The sequence below is a fragment of the Lactuca serriola genome, chromosome 8 (assembly GCF_051521515.1).
Source record: "Lactuca serriola cultivar US96UC23 chromosome 8, Lser_US96UC23_V15, whole genome shotgun sequence".
In the NCBI taxonomy this organism is placed as follows: Eukaryota; Viridiplantae; Streptophyta; class Magnoliopsida; order Asterales; family Asteraceae; genus Lactuca; species Lactuca serriola.
The window spans coordinates 266030840-266050404 of NC_136415.1; positions in this window are offsets into that span (position 1 = coordinate 266030840).

Sequence of the window (19565 nt, forward strand, 5' to 3'; positions counted from 1 at the left end):
CTTTTATGTGCTAAACGCTATATGTTTGCCATATATGATATTGTTTGTTCGGATCTATGGTCTGTTGCCGACCGGATCTGGAAACCTTATGTGTTTAGGATTCTAAGCGCACGAATACGGTATTAAAACTAGCATGTAAATGTTTCGGAGTGAAAAGGATGATTTGAACGTCTATCGAAATAGAGATCTAAATTCACCTAATTTGGTGTATAGATCGAAATGGAAAACACACAAAATGGATTGGGAAACGATAACCTGCAGCCTGAGCCACACGTGATTGGGAGTGCACCAGAGCTATCAGCTGCACCTGAGCCAATCACGATGGCGGGAGTATATGCAATGGTGCGAATCATGTTGGATCATCAGATGGAGGAAACAAGGCATTTACTTCAACAAAGTAAGCATGAACATACTGTGCCAGTACGCCAGGAACCTACTCTTGAGACAACTATCAGGGTTGCGAAGTCAGTCGAAGAAGTGATCAATGGTTGTATCGTCAACAAGGTTGAAGTTGGCAAGAAGAGGAAATTTGAGGGGTCTTCAAATTCTGACAAGAGCAACATGTTCTCGAAGTCTAGAAAAAGAGGAGATGAAGAAAAATGGTGTGGGAAATGCAAAAAGAAAAACTCGAGAAAAAGTGGCGAGGAGGTGACATGTTTTAAGTGTGGAAAGCATGGACATTATGCCAATGAATGTACATACAATGAAAAGGTATGTTACAGATGTGATGAGGAAGGGCACCTCAAACAGGACTGCCCAAAGAAGGAAGAAGCTACAAAGCCAAATATTCCACTGAAACATTTTGAGAGATGCGATGAAGAGGTGACTTGCTACAAGTGTGGAAAGACAGGGCATTATGCCAACAAGTGTGTATCCAAAAAGAGGGTGTGTTATGAATGCCGAGGAGAAGGGCATTTATCTAGGGACTGCCCGAAGAAGAATAAGGGAGTAAAACCAAATGCACAGCCACAACCAAAGGCAGAAGAATTTTAAATGATCCTTGACGAAGCAGATGATAAAGCGAGGAATCAAGGATGAAGACTTTGTATCAAGGTATAGCTAGTATCAGGAAGTGTAGCCTATTAGGGGCATAGTATAGGGTGGACTTGAACTTTTGTGTAATAGTTTCAAGAATTAATATAAATCCTAGTTTTGTTATCTGATGTGTTGAATGACACCTATCGAAGGATATCGTAAGAGTGGTATCTTGCCTTCAGAATATGTCTGATAAAATAACGGAACGTTAAGAGGAGTATGATACGTCTAAAGTACACCTGCGATTGGCAAGATGATGGAACGATTGGTGTAATTCTTGAAGCTATCCTATCGTCTGGAATTTCCATCACCAACCGAGTTGAAGTAGAATTAATGGTTGAAGATACGCATGGAAGAAGTTCTCGTAGAGTCTAGGAGAATTTTTATGATTAATTGGACACATTAGTATGTGTTAAATTGTTTTATGATTTTAGGACTTGGGGAATGCGAGACAATACTTGGGACGAGTATGAGTAGGTGTGAATAGTAGTAGAGATCTATACTACTAGCAGCACAGGACTCACGCTTGGATCAGGGAAAGTCGCAAGGTTACCAAGAAACTAGTAATTGATTCCGTTTTATTTATGTATGTAATTACCATTGTTTCGGTAATGACTAGTAAGAGGGTTGTTATTCTGACCCTAGCGGTCATGACAAATTGAGTCCGACTGCAATGAGTTTGTTACGTGGTTCTGAGAACCGAGTTTGATGTAGCATCTGACTTAAGTCAGAAGATTGAAATCAATGTGATCGATAGCATCGCGCTCGTTGTTAAAGAAGTTAGTAGCTAGAAATGCTACATGCTAAAATTTGATTATATCACATTAGAATATGAAGGAAGGTATAATCCATTCTGGAATTTGACTCTAAGAGACTTGAGTCTAAGCGTTGCATCATACGATGAGAGGTCATTAGAACATGACCCATCGGTCTGTTACAATAGATAAAGGAAAGTACATATCCAAAGAAGAAAAAGGAGTGACAATAAGGATTTATTTTGTAACTCGAAGGTTACAATTGAAAGTACAACATAGTACGAAGAGCAGATGTAGGATTGAGCACTACCTGCTATCGAGAAGTCCAAGAGTTAGATACTCTTTCGAGGAAATATAGAACTTACAATTATTACTTAGGATGGAGAGATAACGTAAGGAGTCAGTATACGAATCTTGTTTCGTTGATCATTCCGGGACGTAATCATCCTAAGGGGGAGATAATTGTAATGGTTGTAGATCTGGGCTAGTCAATTTAGAGACGATAAGCATAAAAAAAATGACTTTTTGATGGAAGATTATTTAGAAGGATTAATCTTAACTAAGTTCTATTATATGTTACAAGGATTTCGTACATATAAATAGTGCCAAAATCCAAGTTATAACGAAGAAGTTATGACCTATCGAAGTTTCGCGAAAGAGCCGGCACGACACAGCGCGATGTAAATAGTGAATTTACGTTAGAGCGATATTTGGCCTTAGCGATCTAAATAAAAGTCATAGAATACGTTAAACCGAGAGCATGCATAAAAAGAACGTCTAAATCTGACTTCGGATGAGGAAGTCATGATTTTCCAAAGTTTCGGCATTAGCAGTATGCAGCCCGAAACTCGAGATTGAGGTCGAGTGATATTTAGCCAAAACTTTCTAAATGAGAATTTAATATCTCATCAATAGTATTCCAACGATAAAAAGACAGACGAAAACGGAGTTCAAATGAAGGAGTTATGAATTTCGAACGGAGTTTTCCTATCCCGGCCTACTAAAAATAATATATAAGTAATATATTTATAATATATTAAAACTGAAGTCAAAATTAGAGAACAGAGTCTAAACGAGAGCTGTAGAGCATAATCTCACCTTCGTGTCGATATAAATAACGTTAAAAACGGAGTTCGTATGCGAAAGTTATGAATTTATGCAGTTTCGGGTGCGAACCCCAAAGCTGTGTCAGAGACCACGACGCGGCAAGCAGTGCCACGACGTGGCAGCGTCTTCTGACACCTTCGGGAGTCCCCCATACTCAACTTTCGATGATGCATGCAGTGGCAATGAAGCCCATGACGTGGAAAAAGGTGTCACGACGTGGCAAGGGCAGATTTTGCCCTATAAATAGATTTGAAGGGCCAGCCGTTTAGGGTTGCTATTTTCTCTCCTCTCTCTCCCGTTTTACCTCGATTTGCGTGCAAGAAATATCCCGAAGCCCGAAGATCCTGAGAAGAAAATAGTTTTCGAGCCGAAGCTCTGCCCGCAAGGATTCCGGTTTTTGTGAAGATCTTCCAGATCTACCGAAGAATACTACTTCTACAAGCCGTAGTGCTGTCTGATCATCTTCTGATCAAGTGAGTGTATAGTCCCTTTCATAAACACGATTTTAATACAAGTATTGTTTGAATGTATTAAGTATATGTTTGGTGTGAGTGTGTAGTTACTTTCTTCTAACAGATAGATATGAAGTATCTCTATAAAATACGTGCTATGTGTTATATGTATATTATCTCGTTATTTGGAATGGGTAAGTGTGTGTGGTTGCTTTCTGTTAACACACATATATGGATTATACTCTATAAAATACGTGCTATGTGAATATATACTATTTCTCATGTGATATGAGTGTCGAAAGAATTTGTTATACAGGTTTTATGTTGTACATAAACAAATATATTTTATCTACAAATATGTGGGTAAAACATGGGTAGATAGTGATGTGTGATGAAATAAAAATGTTGAGAGGCCTCGATGTCATTGTGATCCAGTCCTCTAGCAGAATTTAGATGAAGACCACTGACTCTTTCTAGACAGTCCCGTGGAACACCAACAGGCTCATAACCTGTAGGTGTTAATGAACTTGGGTGTTCATTCGCTGTATTTCATCCCCCTCATGGTTTCCTTATTTTACTTATATTGCTGAGGAACCCCCGAAGCATGTGTTGTCGCCCTGATGAAATATTCTTAGACTAGGTCCCTTGTGTTAGTTGTCTTAGGGATGTAAAGTGAGAATAACGGGAATGGGTAATTGGGTTATTATTGGTTGTTGAAATTAAATTAATTGTTTATTGTGGGTTGAAAACCCTATATGCTCACCAGGCTCCCAAGCCTGACCTACTCAGTTTTCTTTGCATTACAGGTAATGGAACTAGAGTATAAGTTGGTGGACTTGACGAGATTTTTTGGATTATTGATCAGTAGTTATAAATAACTGTTGTAAAGTCTATTTTGTTCTGTTTATGCTTTTGGTCTGTATTGAACATGACATCCCGAGATTTTGTTATATAATGAAAATACATTTCTTTAAAGAAGTGCTTTGATAAAATCTTATCATATTTTGTTTTGGGAACACATTCCGTAAACGTTTTCTTTAAACAATCACTCTGATTTATAAAACAAAGCATAAACAAATCGATATTTTATGGCCGTGAAATTGGGGATGTCACAATTCTTGGCTGCCCAGATGGCGGCTTTCAGAGTGGTTGCTTACTTGACTATCGGACCAAAGTCCGCTGGTAATCTGAGGGCAAACTTGTTGACCTTGGAAAGTTCTGTTGGAAGTAGGTAGGGAACAAGCTTCATTTTCTCCGTAAAAGTAGTAGCGTACTCGGTGACGCTCAACCTTCACTTTTCCAGATTCTGGAACTCATTATTGATTTCCAGAAGATCATGTTCAGAGCAGTATTGCATCTTTAGTTGCACCTTAAAATCTTCCCACAACATCTTGCTAGCTTCCCCCTTGGGCATAGAACCAGCCAGTAGCTTCCACCAGCTCAGCACTCCATATTTTAACAGAGGAATCACAAGAGTGGTCTTCTGTCTATTGCTTCACTCACAACTTTAAAACATCATCTCCATCTCGGAGATCCAGTCGATAACTCCCACTAGTGTCGGGTTTCTAGCTAGACACGGTGGGTTTGATGCCATGAAATCCTTGTACTTGCATCCACGTCCGTCATTTCCTCCATCCAGATTGTTCTGTCGAACTAATGGTGGGTCGGCTTGACCGATTAACCCACTGAAGTTCCCTCCCTCTAACCGCCCTCCATTCACTTCAGGCTCCTCAACTTAAATTCACAGTTCTTCACGGTTCTACCTAAGCAGATGTCTCGTTTCTTCCATCTGACGATCCAACATTATTTGAATCATCATTTGTACACCAGCCAATGTCATTGGCTCAGGTGTTGCTGCTGCCACAACTACTAGTTCAATCATAGGTGCTTGATTCCTATGTTCGTCAGCGTTTCCAACTCCACTTCTCGTTCTCACCATTGTTGATCTATACACCGAATAAGGTGAATTTAGATCCTCCTTCATGATAGATATTCAAGTCATCCTTATTTCTCCGAAACGTTTACATGCTAGTTCTAATATCGTAATCGTACGCTTAGTATCCTAAACACATAAGGTTTCCAGATCCGGTCGGCAACAGACCATAGATCCGAACAAAAAATATCATATATGGCAAACATATAGCATTTAGCACATAAAAGCATTTTAGGCATCTTTCCTAAAATATACTAGTGCTTGTGTCTAAAATATGATAGACACTCATCTCACAATCATCGCTTAGCAATCTAAGTTAAAGTCTAGAAATCCTACAAATTCCTACACTTAAACTAATGCTCTGATACCAACTGTGACATCCCCGTTTTCACTGCCAGAAAAAGACCGATTTTGTTTATGCTTTATAAAAATCAGAGTACCTCTTTTAATAAAAATGTTGTGGAATTTGTTGCCAGTAAAACATGATAAATATGTTATCAAAGTATTTCCGAAGAAAAGTATTTTTATTCATTTGAAAACATTTGGGATGTCATCGTCAATATAGAAAAATAAGCATAAACAGAACTTACATTCATTATCACTAATGATTTACATCTCCTTTAATCTCTCAGTGAAATATGTCTTCGTATTGATACATGTGATACAAAGAAAACTAAGTGGGTCAGGCTTGGGAATCTGGTGAGCATATAGGGTTTTCATCCCACAATATTATATTTATTATATTTAATCATCAAACAATCAACCCAATTACCCATCCCTATTATCTTCTTTACTCTTAAGATTTTACCCTAAGAATCAACTATCCTTCATTCTTTCATTCCTAAGGATTTACCTAAGGAATTGGAACGAAGTCCATTGCTGCCAAAGTTTATCTATCAGGTACTAAATTCATAGCTATCAGGCACTAACTCCATAGTCACCAAGGTTCACTTAACAGGCGCTAACTCCATAGTCACCAAGATTCACTTAACAGGCGCTAACTCCATAGTCACCAAGATTCACTTAACAGGTGCTAACTCCATAGTCACCAAGGTACTCTCATACCATCTTTCATTACACACAAATTATTCCATCTACCCATGTTCTACCCAACATATTTGTAGATCTAAAATACAAATACATGTTAACGCATTTAGAACCTATATAAAACATTCATTTCATGTCCACCTTAAATAAACAAACAATATATAAACACATAGCACATATTCCATAGCAAATACTTAATATTTATGTGTTAGAAGAAAGTAACCAGACGCCCACTTGATAAGACGATGATCGGACAGCACTACGGCTCTAAATGTAGAATTCTTCGATGAAATCAGGATGCTTCCTTGAAAACCGGGCCTCTCGCGGGTATAGTTTCGGCTCAGAAACTCTTTTCTTCTCGGGATCTTCGGAGCGTCGGGACTTGCTTCGGGTTTCGGGATGATATCGGGGCTTCGGCGGTACAACTTGCAAAGAAAATGGAAGAATAAGGGAATGAAAAGAAAGAATTTAGCAAACAAAAACGGCAGCCCTCGCTTTCTATTTATAGGAGGGGTCTGGCCTCCGAACGCACTGCGTTCCCTGAACGAACACAGTGCGTTCCGCCGTGCAACATTGCTTACGAACTTCGGACTTAACAGGCGACGGGACAGGCTCTGGGCTCCGAACGCGGGGCGTTCCCCCTCGGTGTGTGTGCCTCAAACTTCATAAATTCATATCTTTTGCATACGAGCTCTGTATTCGACGTTCTTTATATCCACATGAAGGTGAGATTATGCTCTATAACTCTCGTTTAGACTCCGTCGGCTAATTTTGACTTTAAATTTTATTATATTATTTTTAGTAGGTTGTGACAAGAAAACTCCGTTAGAAATTCACAACTCCTTCATCCGACGTCCGTTTGTAACAACAGCAAAATTCAGGTCAAAATTTAAACTTTTATAAAACCGTAATTGAGTATACTAAGTGGTAAATATCGTAACAAGGTTTTCAAACATATAAAGAACAAAAAAATCCGAGTTATAACGATGAAGTTATAATCATTCTAAAATTCCCGACAAAACCGGCAACACCGATTAAACGAAAAACGCGAAGTTTCAATACAATAGTTTTTAGCCTTAAGTATCAAAATGAAAGTTATATATAACATCAAACCGTGAGCGTACATAAAAAGAACGTCCAAATCTGACTTCGTATGGGGAAGTTATGATTTTTCCAAGATTCGGGTATAGCAGTAGACAGCTAAAAACTCGAAATAGAGCTCGAGATACTTTTGACCAAAACAACCTAAATGAGAATCGAAGGTCTCAACATTAGTAGCGTAACAGCAAAAAGTCTGACGAAAACGGACATAGGATGAAGAAGTTATGGATTTTTAACGGACTTTTCGTGTCCCGGCCCGTTAAAAATAAATAATTAAAAATAAAGTCAAAATTTGCCGATGAAGTCTAAACGAGAGTTGTAGATAACATTTTCAGCTACGCGTGCATATAAAGAACGTCGAAAACGGAGCTCGTATGCGAAAGTTACGGATTTTACAAGTTCGGGGTCCAAAATCCGAGGCTGTCAGGCCCCCACGACGTGGCACAAGCTTGCCGCGACCCGGCAAGTGACTGAGGGCGTCCAATCAATGGAAGAGGATAATTTTGACTCCCCACGACGTGTCCATCACTTGCCACGACGTGGCACACTCCAAAAATGCCCCTATAAATAGATTTCAAGGGCTCCGACTTCCATTGCTCAGTTCCCTTCTTTCTCGCGCCGAAACTCTGCGTTTAAGCCCCTGAGACCCTCCCAAAGCCCCGGTTTTCACCTTCAAGTCCCGAAGGAAGGTTTTTTGTTCCCGAGATTCCCGAGATTCCCAAGAATCCTGATATTTTTCCGCGTTTCCAACTCTTCCTGTCGAAGTTCTGCTCGATTCTCCTCTCGACTACTTCAAATCAACCACTTCAATCAAGTGAGTTCATACCCCTATAACTACGCTTTCAAATGTTTTGTAAATTCTTTTATACACTTTTGAGGAGGGGAATACAAGTAAACACACGGCTAAAATCGTGTGAAACATCGATCTTTTGCTATACTTTTCATACTGTTGTTTTAACTATCTTATGAAGTTATTATCATGCAAAATACCTCACAACACAACTTTACCCTCTTGGGATACAATATGTTTTATAAATATAAATATGTTTTATTTATACGTTTTCATACTACATCATATCAAGGGTAACCATCTCAGCTATAACATGATGCTTTTACAAGAAAACTCAACTCATCATCACGTCTTTGTAGCACGGTAGAAAAGGAAATCATTTCATACAAACAATTTTACATCATATTACTCGTGAACTCGTTGTTAGCAATCATGTGGTGTCATATGGATTTGTTTGTACCAAACGAAAGTCCCCACCTATAACCAGAGTCTCTTGGAGGAAGAGCGTGACAAGTGTGTATAGATCTATACGGGGCTGACAACTCCGCACCCTGACTGTTAGCTACAGTCCGTCATTAGGGGTGACAAATGTCAACATTAGGTACTGCGTCTAGTATGGTTATGAGGAACTCACAACACGCGGAAACAATGACTCATGCACGTAGTAATACTTAACTCAATCATGCTCGGGGGGTAATAACTATATTCTAGGGTATTATCGGCATGATCAAAACTCAGGATAAACACTTCCACAACTAGTTTTACTTAACAATAAAACTATACATCATTCTTTTTAGCATGTCATAATTGCTTACAGGTTATGGTCTTGGTCATCTGAGACTGCATTTCACATTTAGAAAAATAAGGGATTTTCCTGGTTCAAATACATATAGTACATACAACAATCTTTCAAACTCATTTCATACATCTAATAGAAAATAAGGGATTTTCTGGAAAACATACACGCACTTTCGAATGGCATACATTTTCTCAAAACACTACTTATGAACTCACCAACTTAAATGTTGACACTTTTTCTTTGAAATAACTTGTATTCTCAGGAAACCGCTAAACCAGGCAGCAACTACTTTTGATGACTAACGCGCTGACATTAGTAACATATTTTGGATCACCATATTGTATTTGATTTCTTTTAAAAACATGTAACACATACAATCATGTAAACTTTTCAATTATATTTATATTATGGTGGTGTGTACTTTCTTTGCTATTCAATTGTTATGATAGTTGACATGACGTCCTCCGCCCCCGAACGTTTCCGCCGTTCTGGTTTTGGGGGTGTGACAGATTGGTATCAGAGCATTGTTTATAGTGAATAAGTGTATCAAAACCATTTTTGATATACAACTATAAACACAACTGGGAAAAAACACTCTGAGTAAGAGTCATACTTTTAAAATTAAATTTATTTAGTTTTTGTAAAGTAGGCATGCATTCATTTCATATTAATAACAGGGTCAGTGTCATAATTAAAACAATAAAGAAGTATTATAGATGATTTGTGCAATACAGGTATGCCTTGGGATATGTAATCGGGACTGGGATAAATATAGCCTGATCAACTGTATTTGTCCGAGAACCGAACTGTGTATGCCTGGGGATAGCTACAATGTACAAGAAGTCTAAAAACTTACCAAACTTATAAACTTTAGAATCAAACATAACATTTAGAATACTATAGGAGTATTTTATGTATACGATAGTTTAACTTTGATGTCAACCTTATGTGCCTTAGTTCTAGACAATCCTTATCTCCATATTCTCGTACAAACACAATGGTTGGATTTCCACCTAGCCGGAGACCCCTACTACCCAAACCATACAATCATTAAAAGACTTATTATCTTCATTGTTATTTCTTTGGCAGCGATGCCGCCTCGTAGATCTGCGCGTCGCATCAACAACGCAACACCTACGCCGCCGCCACCACCCCCACAATATGATCCTGTCATGGTTCAGGCTACTATCACTGCAGCAGTAGCAGCTGCTCTTACGCAAATAAACACTAACGGAGCTGGTGGAACTGGAAGCAGTACCAACCACTTGAATCATGGCACTGGCCATGGTCATATCAGAGAATGCACATACAAGGAATTTTTGAATGCAAAGCCAAAAACTTTCAACGGTTTAGGAGGAGTCATTGCACTTATGCAATGGTTCGAGAAGACCGAAACGGTCTTCGAGATATGTGCATGCCCAGAGACCAGCAAAGACAAGTTTGCCACTTGCACTTTCTCTGATCGAGCCCTCACCTGGTGGAAGGGACATGTGGACGCCCTATCTCTCCCAGTTGCTAATGCCATGAGCTGGGAAGATCTCAAAATCTTGATGATGGAAGAATACTGCCCGAGGGGCGAAATCCAAAAATTAGAGCATGAGCTATGGAACCTAAGGATGACCGGATCGGACCTAATCGCTTACACGGCTAGGTTCAGTGATTTTTCAGCCTTGTGCCCAAGTATGGTAAACCCAGAATCGAAGAAGGTGGAGAGGTACATTTGGGGATTATCACCCCAGATCCAAGGGCATGTCCTGGCCTCTAACCCAGTCACGTTTGACAGCGCGAAGCGCTTGGCTCAACGATTGATTGATCACGGTGTTAAACAGGGTACTATTACCGCTGTCTCGGAGCCACCAAAGGATTTAGAGGACCGAAGGGAACCCTAGGATAAGAGGAAGGGGGAAACCATGCAAGAGAACCCCAAGAGGCAACAGTTAGTGACAGATCATTCTGTTACTATCCCTACCACCCCTACACCCACAAGGTCGTACAACGGCAACCAGCCTAAGTGCAACCGATGCAACTTTCATCATCACGGACCCTGTCGTGAAATGCATTGCATTAGGTGCAATAGTAAGGGACACACCGTCCGGTACTACAGGGAAATAGCCCAACCAACCGCTCCAGCCGCAAATGTGGGAATAGACCGTACTTGTTATGAGTGCGGAGCAATGGGACACTTCTGACGGAACTGCCCGAAGGAAAAAAACAAGAATGCTAGTGGAGGAGGCCGAGTATTCGCAATTGGCCAAGAGGAGGCTATTGCAGACCCCACGGTTATTCCGGGTACATTTCTCCTCGATAACTTATTACATACATTCCATTTGATAGTAGGGACGCAGAGGAGTTCCGTGAGTCACAAGTTTAAAAATCTACTCGAATAAACACCCCAATCATTAAACAAAACTTTCATAGTAGTAATAATAGAGATAGACTAAAAAGCACTAAAAACACATACGTAGAATGCACTATCCCACTAACGAACGTCTTACAATGAGAAGTACCGACGTCGGCATTCGACGTGGATTGGTGTGGCCCTACCCATACCAGTTCCATGTGTTATAAAAGACCCTTTCACTTTAACCATCGAGTATCACGACAAACCCGACACTAACCCCAATTGGTTTCTAGTTTCAAAACCCCGAGATACTCATGTGAGGAGTACTATATCTTTACAACCTTCCCGTAGTATCCCTCAACAGATCATTTAGAAATACAACGCATACAACGAGTCAAATCCAAGCTCAGAAACTAGGAGTGAATTCAACCATGAACTTCAAAACGTAGCTGCCCTAATGCATTGAGTGAATATGCAACATTTAGAAGAACATAAGTAAATAAACCCAAAACCACACGATCCCGATCGGTCGAAGTGATAGGCGGAGTAATGAAAGTCTGCTGAAACACGCACATTAGGATCTAGATTCATAAAGGAACAAGAGGAACAAATCGACCAGAAGCACTCACGCCTGCCCGCAAAAATTGGAGTCCCGGTCAAAATGGGAATTTCGGGACGAAATTCTCTCTAACCGGGGGATAATGTAACAACAGCAAAATTCAGGTCAAAATTTAAACTTTTATAAAACCGTAATTGAGTATACTAAGTGGTAAATATCGTAACAAGGTATTCATACATATAAAGAACACAAAAATCCGAGTTATAACGAGGAAGTTATAACCATTCTAAAATTCCCGACAAAATCGGCAACACCGATTAAACGAAAAATGCGAAGTTTCAATACAATAGTTTTTAGCCTTAAGTATCTAAATGAAAGTTATATATAACATCAAACCGTGAGCGTACATAAAAAGAACGTCCAAATTTGACTTCGTATGGGGAAGTTATGATTTTTCCAAGATTCGGGTATAGCAGTAGACAGCTAAAAACTTGAAATAGAGCTCGAGATACTTTTGACCAAAACAGCCTAAATGAGAATCGAAGGTCTCAACATTAGTAGCATAACAGCGAAAAGTCTAACGAAAACGGACATAGGATGAAGAAGTTATGGATTTTTAACGGACTTTTCGTGTCCCGGCCCGTTAAAAGTAAATAATTAAAAATAAAGTCAAAATTTGCCGATTAAGTCTAAACGAGAGTTGTAGATAACATTTTCAGCTACGTGTGCATATAAAGAACGTCGAAAACGGAGCTCGTATTCGAAAGTTATGGATTTTACAAGTTCGGGGTCCAAAATCCGAGGTTGTCAGGCCCCCACGACGTGGCACAAGCTTGCCGCGACCCGGCAAGTGACTGAGGGCGTCCAATCAATGGAAGAGGATAAGTTTGACTCCCCACGACGTGGCCATCACTTGCCACGACGTGGCACAACCCAAAAATGCCCGTATAAATAGATTTCAAGGGCTCCGAGTTCCATTGCTCAGTTCCCTTCTTTCTCGCGCCGAAACTCTGCGTTTAAGCCCCCGAGACCCTCCCAAAGCCCCGGTTTTCACCTTCAAGTCTCGAAGGAAGGTTTTGTGTTCTCGAGATTCCTAAGATTCCCGAGAATCCCGATATTTTCCCGCGTTTCCAACTCTTCCTGTCGAAGTTCTGCTCGATTCTCCTCTCGACTACTTCAAATCAACCACTTCAATCAAGTGAGTTCATACCCCTATAACTACGCTTTCAAATGTTTTGTAAATGCTTTTATACACTTTTGAGGGGGGGAATACAAGTAAACACACGGCTAAAATCGTGTGAAACATCGATCTTTTGCTATACTTTTCATACTGTTGTTTTAACTATCTTATGAAGTTATTATCATGCAAAATACCTCACAACACAACTTTACCCTCTTGGGATACAATATGTTTTATAAATATAAATATGTTTTATTTATACGTTTGCATACTACATCATATCAAGGGTAACCATCTCAGCTATAACATGATGCTTTTACAAGAAAACTCAACTCATCATCACGTCTTTGTAACACGGTAGAAAAGGAAATCATTTCATACAAACAATTTTACATCATATTACTCGTGAACTCGTTGTTAGCAATCATGTGGTGTCATATGGATTTGTTTGTACCAAACGAAAGTCCCCACCTATAACCAGAGTCTCTTGGAGGAAGAGCGTGACAAGTGTGTATAGATCTATACGGGGTTGACAACTCCGCACCCTGACTGTTAGCTACAGTCCGTCATTAGGGGTGACAAATGTCAACATTAGGTACTGCGTCTAGTATGGTTATGAGGAACTCACAACACGCGGAAACAATGACTCATGCACGTAGTAATACTTAACTCAATCATGCTCGGGGGGTAATAACTATATTCTAGGGTATTATCGGCATGATCAAAACTCAGGATAAACACTTCCACAACTAGTTTTACTTAACAATAAAACTATACATCATTCTTTTTAGCATGTCATAATTGCTTACAGGTTATGGTCTTGGTCATCTGAGACTGCATTTCACATTTAGGAAAATAAGGGATTTTCCTGGTTCAAATAGATATAGTACATACAAGAATCTTTCAAACTCATTTCATACATCTAATAGAAAATAAGGGATTTTCTGGAAAATATGCACGCACTTTCGAATGGCATACGTTTTCTCAAAACACTACTTATGAACTCACCAACTTATGTTGACACTTTTTCTTTGAAATAACTTGTATTCTCAGGAAACCGCTAAACCAGGTAGCAACTACTTTTGAAGACTAACGCGCTGGCATTAGTAACATATTTTGGATCACCATATTGTATTTGATTTCTTTTAAAAACATGTAACACATACAATCATGTAAACTTTTCAAATATATTTATATTATGGTGGTGTGTACTTTCTTTGCTATTCAATTGTTATGATACTTGACATGATGTCCTCCGCCCCCGAACGTTTCCGCCGTTCTGGTTTTGGGGGTGTGACACCGTTTCCATCTGTCTTTTTACCGTTGCACTACTATTAACGAGATCTTCGATTCTTGTTTAGATTGTTTTGGCTAAAAGTCACTCGATCTCATATTCGAGTTTTGGGTTGTACACTGCTAAGCTGAAACTTAGAAAAATCATAACTTCCTCATACGAAGTCAGATTTAGACGTTCTTTTTATGCACGCTCTCGGTTTAACGAACTCTACAACTTTCATTTAGATCACTAAATCCAAATATCGCTTTCTCGTAAATTCACTATTTACATCGCGTTGTGTCATGCCGATTCTGTCACGAAACTTCGACAGGTCATAACTTCTTCGTTATAACTCAGATTTCGATGTTCTTTATATGTACGGAATCCTTGTAACATATACTAAAACTTAGTTAAGATTAATCCTTCTAAATAATCCTCCATCAAAAAGTCATTTTTGATGTTTATCGTCTCTAAATTGACTAGCCCAGATCTACGGGGGTTATAGGACTTCACTAGTGATATCAAACATCCTATATCGATCTTTCAATCGAATCACTCACTACAGGTGAGTTCATACCCATAAAAATACACTTTTAAATGCTTTTAATTGCTTTTATGGGGGGAATACAAGTAAAACACAATACAAATGTGTTAACCATTTACGTGTGAAAATAGTAACCTAAAGGATTTATTATACTCAAAAACTTGTTAAAACTTCTTTAAACTACTTTAGATTTCTTTTATATCAAAATCATATTCGTCTATGTATTTACATATAAATATGCTTTAACGAACTTAGGACTACTGCTAAATACCTTGATTCTTGTTCCATGTTTGGTTGTGGGCTTAGGGTAGGATCACTAGTTCGACTATCGATTAAATCCTAGTTATGCTCATTAAATACATACATGAATATTAAACCTATTTTTAAGCATCATACTTAACTTAGTTGTTTATGGTGAGTAATTAAGTGTTTTCCACTCAGCACCAACTCGGCGAGTCGGCGGCTGGACTCGGCGAGTTGGTGTTGAGTGGAAAAAACCCTAATTTCAGAGGATGAGCCCTATATAAAAGACATTATACCCTCTCCCCATCCTCCTTACCCTCCCTTGAATTCCAGAAAACCCTAGAAACACGATTGTGAAGGATTGAAGTGCATTTGAGCCTTGGAGAAGAGATTTTGGAGGAGATCTTGGAAAGTTAGGAGGCTTGGAGCAAGGGGCTTTGCTAAGATTCGGATTTCCTTGATGTTGGGGTTTCCTTTTGAGGTATTATCTCGTTCTTGTGCTGCTATTCATCTAGATTCATCATTTTTGGGATGTGTGAGAGGTTTAGCTTGTGGTATTTTGAGTTTGAAGGATAGATATGAGGTTGCTACCTCAGATCTGGAATGGGGAAGGTCTAGAGTGCATTAAAGCCCGTTCTTGAGTGGTTGGTGAAGTCACCTTGTCCCAAACCCTAGCCCTAGAGTGTAAAATGCCTGGATCTCTTTGGATTCACGTAAAGTTTGCCACTTTACGTGATGGATGGGTTGTAGGAGGGTAGATCTACGTTTTGGATCAATTGCATGGCCTGGAAGGCTTCTGTATGGGTTAAGATCTAGAGGCACTCGGCGAGTCACAAAGGCGTACTCGGCGAGTTGCTTGAAGATGGACTGGAACTCGGCGAGTCTGGTCGTGAGGTCCTAATCCTTCTTCAGGGAGAGTTGTGTACCAGTGAGTCAAGGGATGACTCGGTGAGTCGAGTGAGGAAGGACTCAGAGTTGTTGGACTCGGCGAGTCTCGGGGTGACTCGGCGAGTTGAGTCGCGGATTGGGGGAAATTCTTAGCATGGAGACTCGGCGAGTCATCTGGTTGACTCGGCGAGTAGAGTCAGTCATGGGTTGACTTTGACTTGTCTTTGACCAAGGGTTGACCAGTTGCTTCCAGGGGCATTTTGGTAATTGTTGGCTTTTGTTTGAGTTCAGTGTTGGTGTTGGCTAGTGGTGGAGATCGTATCAGTGGTCGGAGCATCTTGGTCTTATCTTTCAGTCGGCAGTTGCGAGTTGAGTTATCCTCACTATATGTGACAACCCGAAATTTCTAGTTTACATTCTTCATTTTTTTCAAAGTTAGCTTCGTTTTGCCATTTTATAATGAAGTCTTGAGTCTAAAAGAGCGCTTAAGGTTTAGTATAATTGAAATACGCATCGGAGGATGGGTTAGTTTGGGTGTAGCATTGGAAAAACGAGCCAAACACACCAAACCAGGTGTGTGCGGCCAGTCAGCCGCACACAGGCCAACCACACACACCTCCAACCGCACACACCCTCCTATATATATTATCCTTGGTCATTTTGATCATTTCTTACACTCTTACAAAGCTAGGACTCGAAAATCCTCTCAAGTATCATCCGGAAAGGTAACATCTTTCACCAAGAACACCATGTTTTCTGGCAGCACACCTGGCCGCACACACGTGCTGGCAACACACCTGGCTGCACACATGGCCGCACACACACATATAGTGTGTATTCAGGCCATACACTCTCTTGTATAGCCTTTTAACCCTTCGTACAATCATTTATGGTTGTAACACTTCGATATAAGTGTTTACTAGTCCCTAAAGTGGTCCCAATTCAATAGTTAGTTGTTCATAACACTAATTATATTCATATCAATATGTGCTAAATAGGATTCGCGTGTGTACTCAAGTCACCACTTGATACTTAGCAATAGATCCAACATTGTCATCAGAACCACTCACTACAGGTGAGTTCATACCCCTAAATGACCCTTTTAAATGTTTTTACATGTTTTATAGGGGGGGATGCAAGTTAAACATGCCAGTTATCATATCAATCACATGTGATTGATAACCTGCATGCACAAGGATTTACCACATTGTTAACTGTTTTACCGAGTTTGATACTGTAAATGGTTGACTCGGCGAGTAGAGTCAGTCATGGGTTGACTTTGACTTGTCTTTGACCAAGGGTTGACCAGTTGCTTCCAGGGGCATTTTGGTAATTGTTGGCTTTTGTTTGAGTTCAGTGTTGGTGTTGGCTAGTGGTGGAGATCGTATCAGTGGTCGGAGCATCTTGGTCTTATCTTTCAGTCGGCAGTTGCGAGTTGAGTTATCCTCACTATATGTGACAACCCGAAATTTCTAGTTTACATTCTTCATTTTTTTCAAAGTTAGCTTCGTTTTGCCATTTTATAATGAAGTCTTGAGTCTAAAAGAGCGCTTAAGGTTTAGTATAATTGAAATACGCATCGGAGGATGGGTTAGTTTGGGTGTAGCATTGGAAAAACGAGCCAAACACACCAAACCAGGTGTGTGCGGCCAGTCAGCCGCACACAGGCCAACCACACACACCTCCAACCGCACACACCCTCCTATATATATTATCCTTGGTCATTTTGATCATTTCTTACACTCTTACAAAGCTAGGACTCGAAAATCCTCTCAAGTATCATCCGGAAAGGTAACATCTTTCACCAAGAACACCATGTTTTCTGGCAGCACACCTGGCCGCACACACGTGCTGGCAACACACCTGGCTGCACACATGGCCGCACACACACATATAGTGTGTATTCAGGCCATACACTCTCTTGTATAGCCTTTTAACCCTTCGTACAATCATTTATGGTTGTAACACTTCGATATAAGTGTTTACTAGTCCCTAAAGTGGTCCCAATTCAATAGTTAGTTGTTCATAACACTAATTATATTCATATCAATATGTGCTAAATAGGATTCGCGTGTGTACTCAAGTCACCACTTGATACTTAGCAATAGATCCAACATTGTCATCAGAACCACTCACTACAGGTGAGTTCATACCCCTAAATGACCCTTTTAAATGTTTTTACATGTTTTATAGGGGGGGATGCAAGTTAAACATGCCAGTTATCATATCAATCACATGTGATTGATAACCTGCATGCACAAGGATTTACCACATTGTTAACTGTTTTACCGAGTTTGATACTGTAAATGGTTTTCTAAAATGTTTCCACTTGTACAAATCTCTTACTTATATTGTTTTATCAAAACTTCATCTAAAATTAATTTATGAAAGGTTTCCAAAGAAATCCTAAAGGTTTTCAAACTTATTTTAAAAAGGAATACCCAGTCGTGTTTTTCTTAAGTATAAAGTTTTCTTCCATGTTTTGAGACCCCACTCGTTATATACCACTGCCTTGTTATACTTTCACTTAGTGGATACTTCTACTTAGTTAAATGATTATACTTGTTTACACTCTTACTTAGTGATACGCTTCTACTTCACTTATACTTGATATCGCTTCTACTTCACTTATACTTGATATCGCTTCTACTTCACTTATACTTGATATCGCTTCTCCTTCACTTATACTTGATATCGCTTCTACTTCACTTATACTCAATACGCTCCTACTTCACTTGTTGTCGCTTCTACTTCGTGATACACATATATTTGGTGACACTTATACTTCACGATTCGGTTATTCCACACTGTACGATTACACACCACGATGATACGATTCCACTTGTTACACACTCAGTCCTAGTTAGATGTATGTCTGTGCTTGTATGGATATATATAAATAATGATTGAAAGACTTAGGAAGGTTCGTCCACCCTATTTCCTTTTCTTCGTTGAGATGTGTTCTGGTGGGATCGGATGGCCGTCCGAAGGTCGTTTGGTTCATTTGTTAAATATTATGTATACGAGAATAGATGTATAGGTATGCTCTAGTTAGTTCAGTCATGAGTCTCTACCTCTAGTTCAACACTTACATTAGAAACCCACTACCCACTAGAAACCCACTACCCACTGTTTGGAAGTCATTACCCACTATTTGGGATGCATCTTCGGGACACAGCCTTCTCCGTCGTCTAGTTGGTAACTAGAGTCTCCGGTAGGGAGAGCGGATATTGTGTGTATAGATCTATACAGGATTGACACCCCCGCACCCTGACTGCTAGCTACAGTCCACGTCTTACCAAGCCAAGGGGTGACAAATGTCATATTCTCTAGACGCTTGTAGGGCATCTAGTACTCTAGTGTCGGTTAGTATGGTTACGAGTATCCCGGGTTACCTTATAATTCACGGCCTTAAGGTAACGGTATTTCACCAGCAATTTACACTGTATGCTGGTAACTCATTCTCAGAGTTACACTGTTTTTGACCTTGCAAGATGTATCTTTCATTTGATACT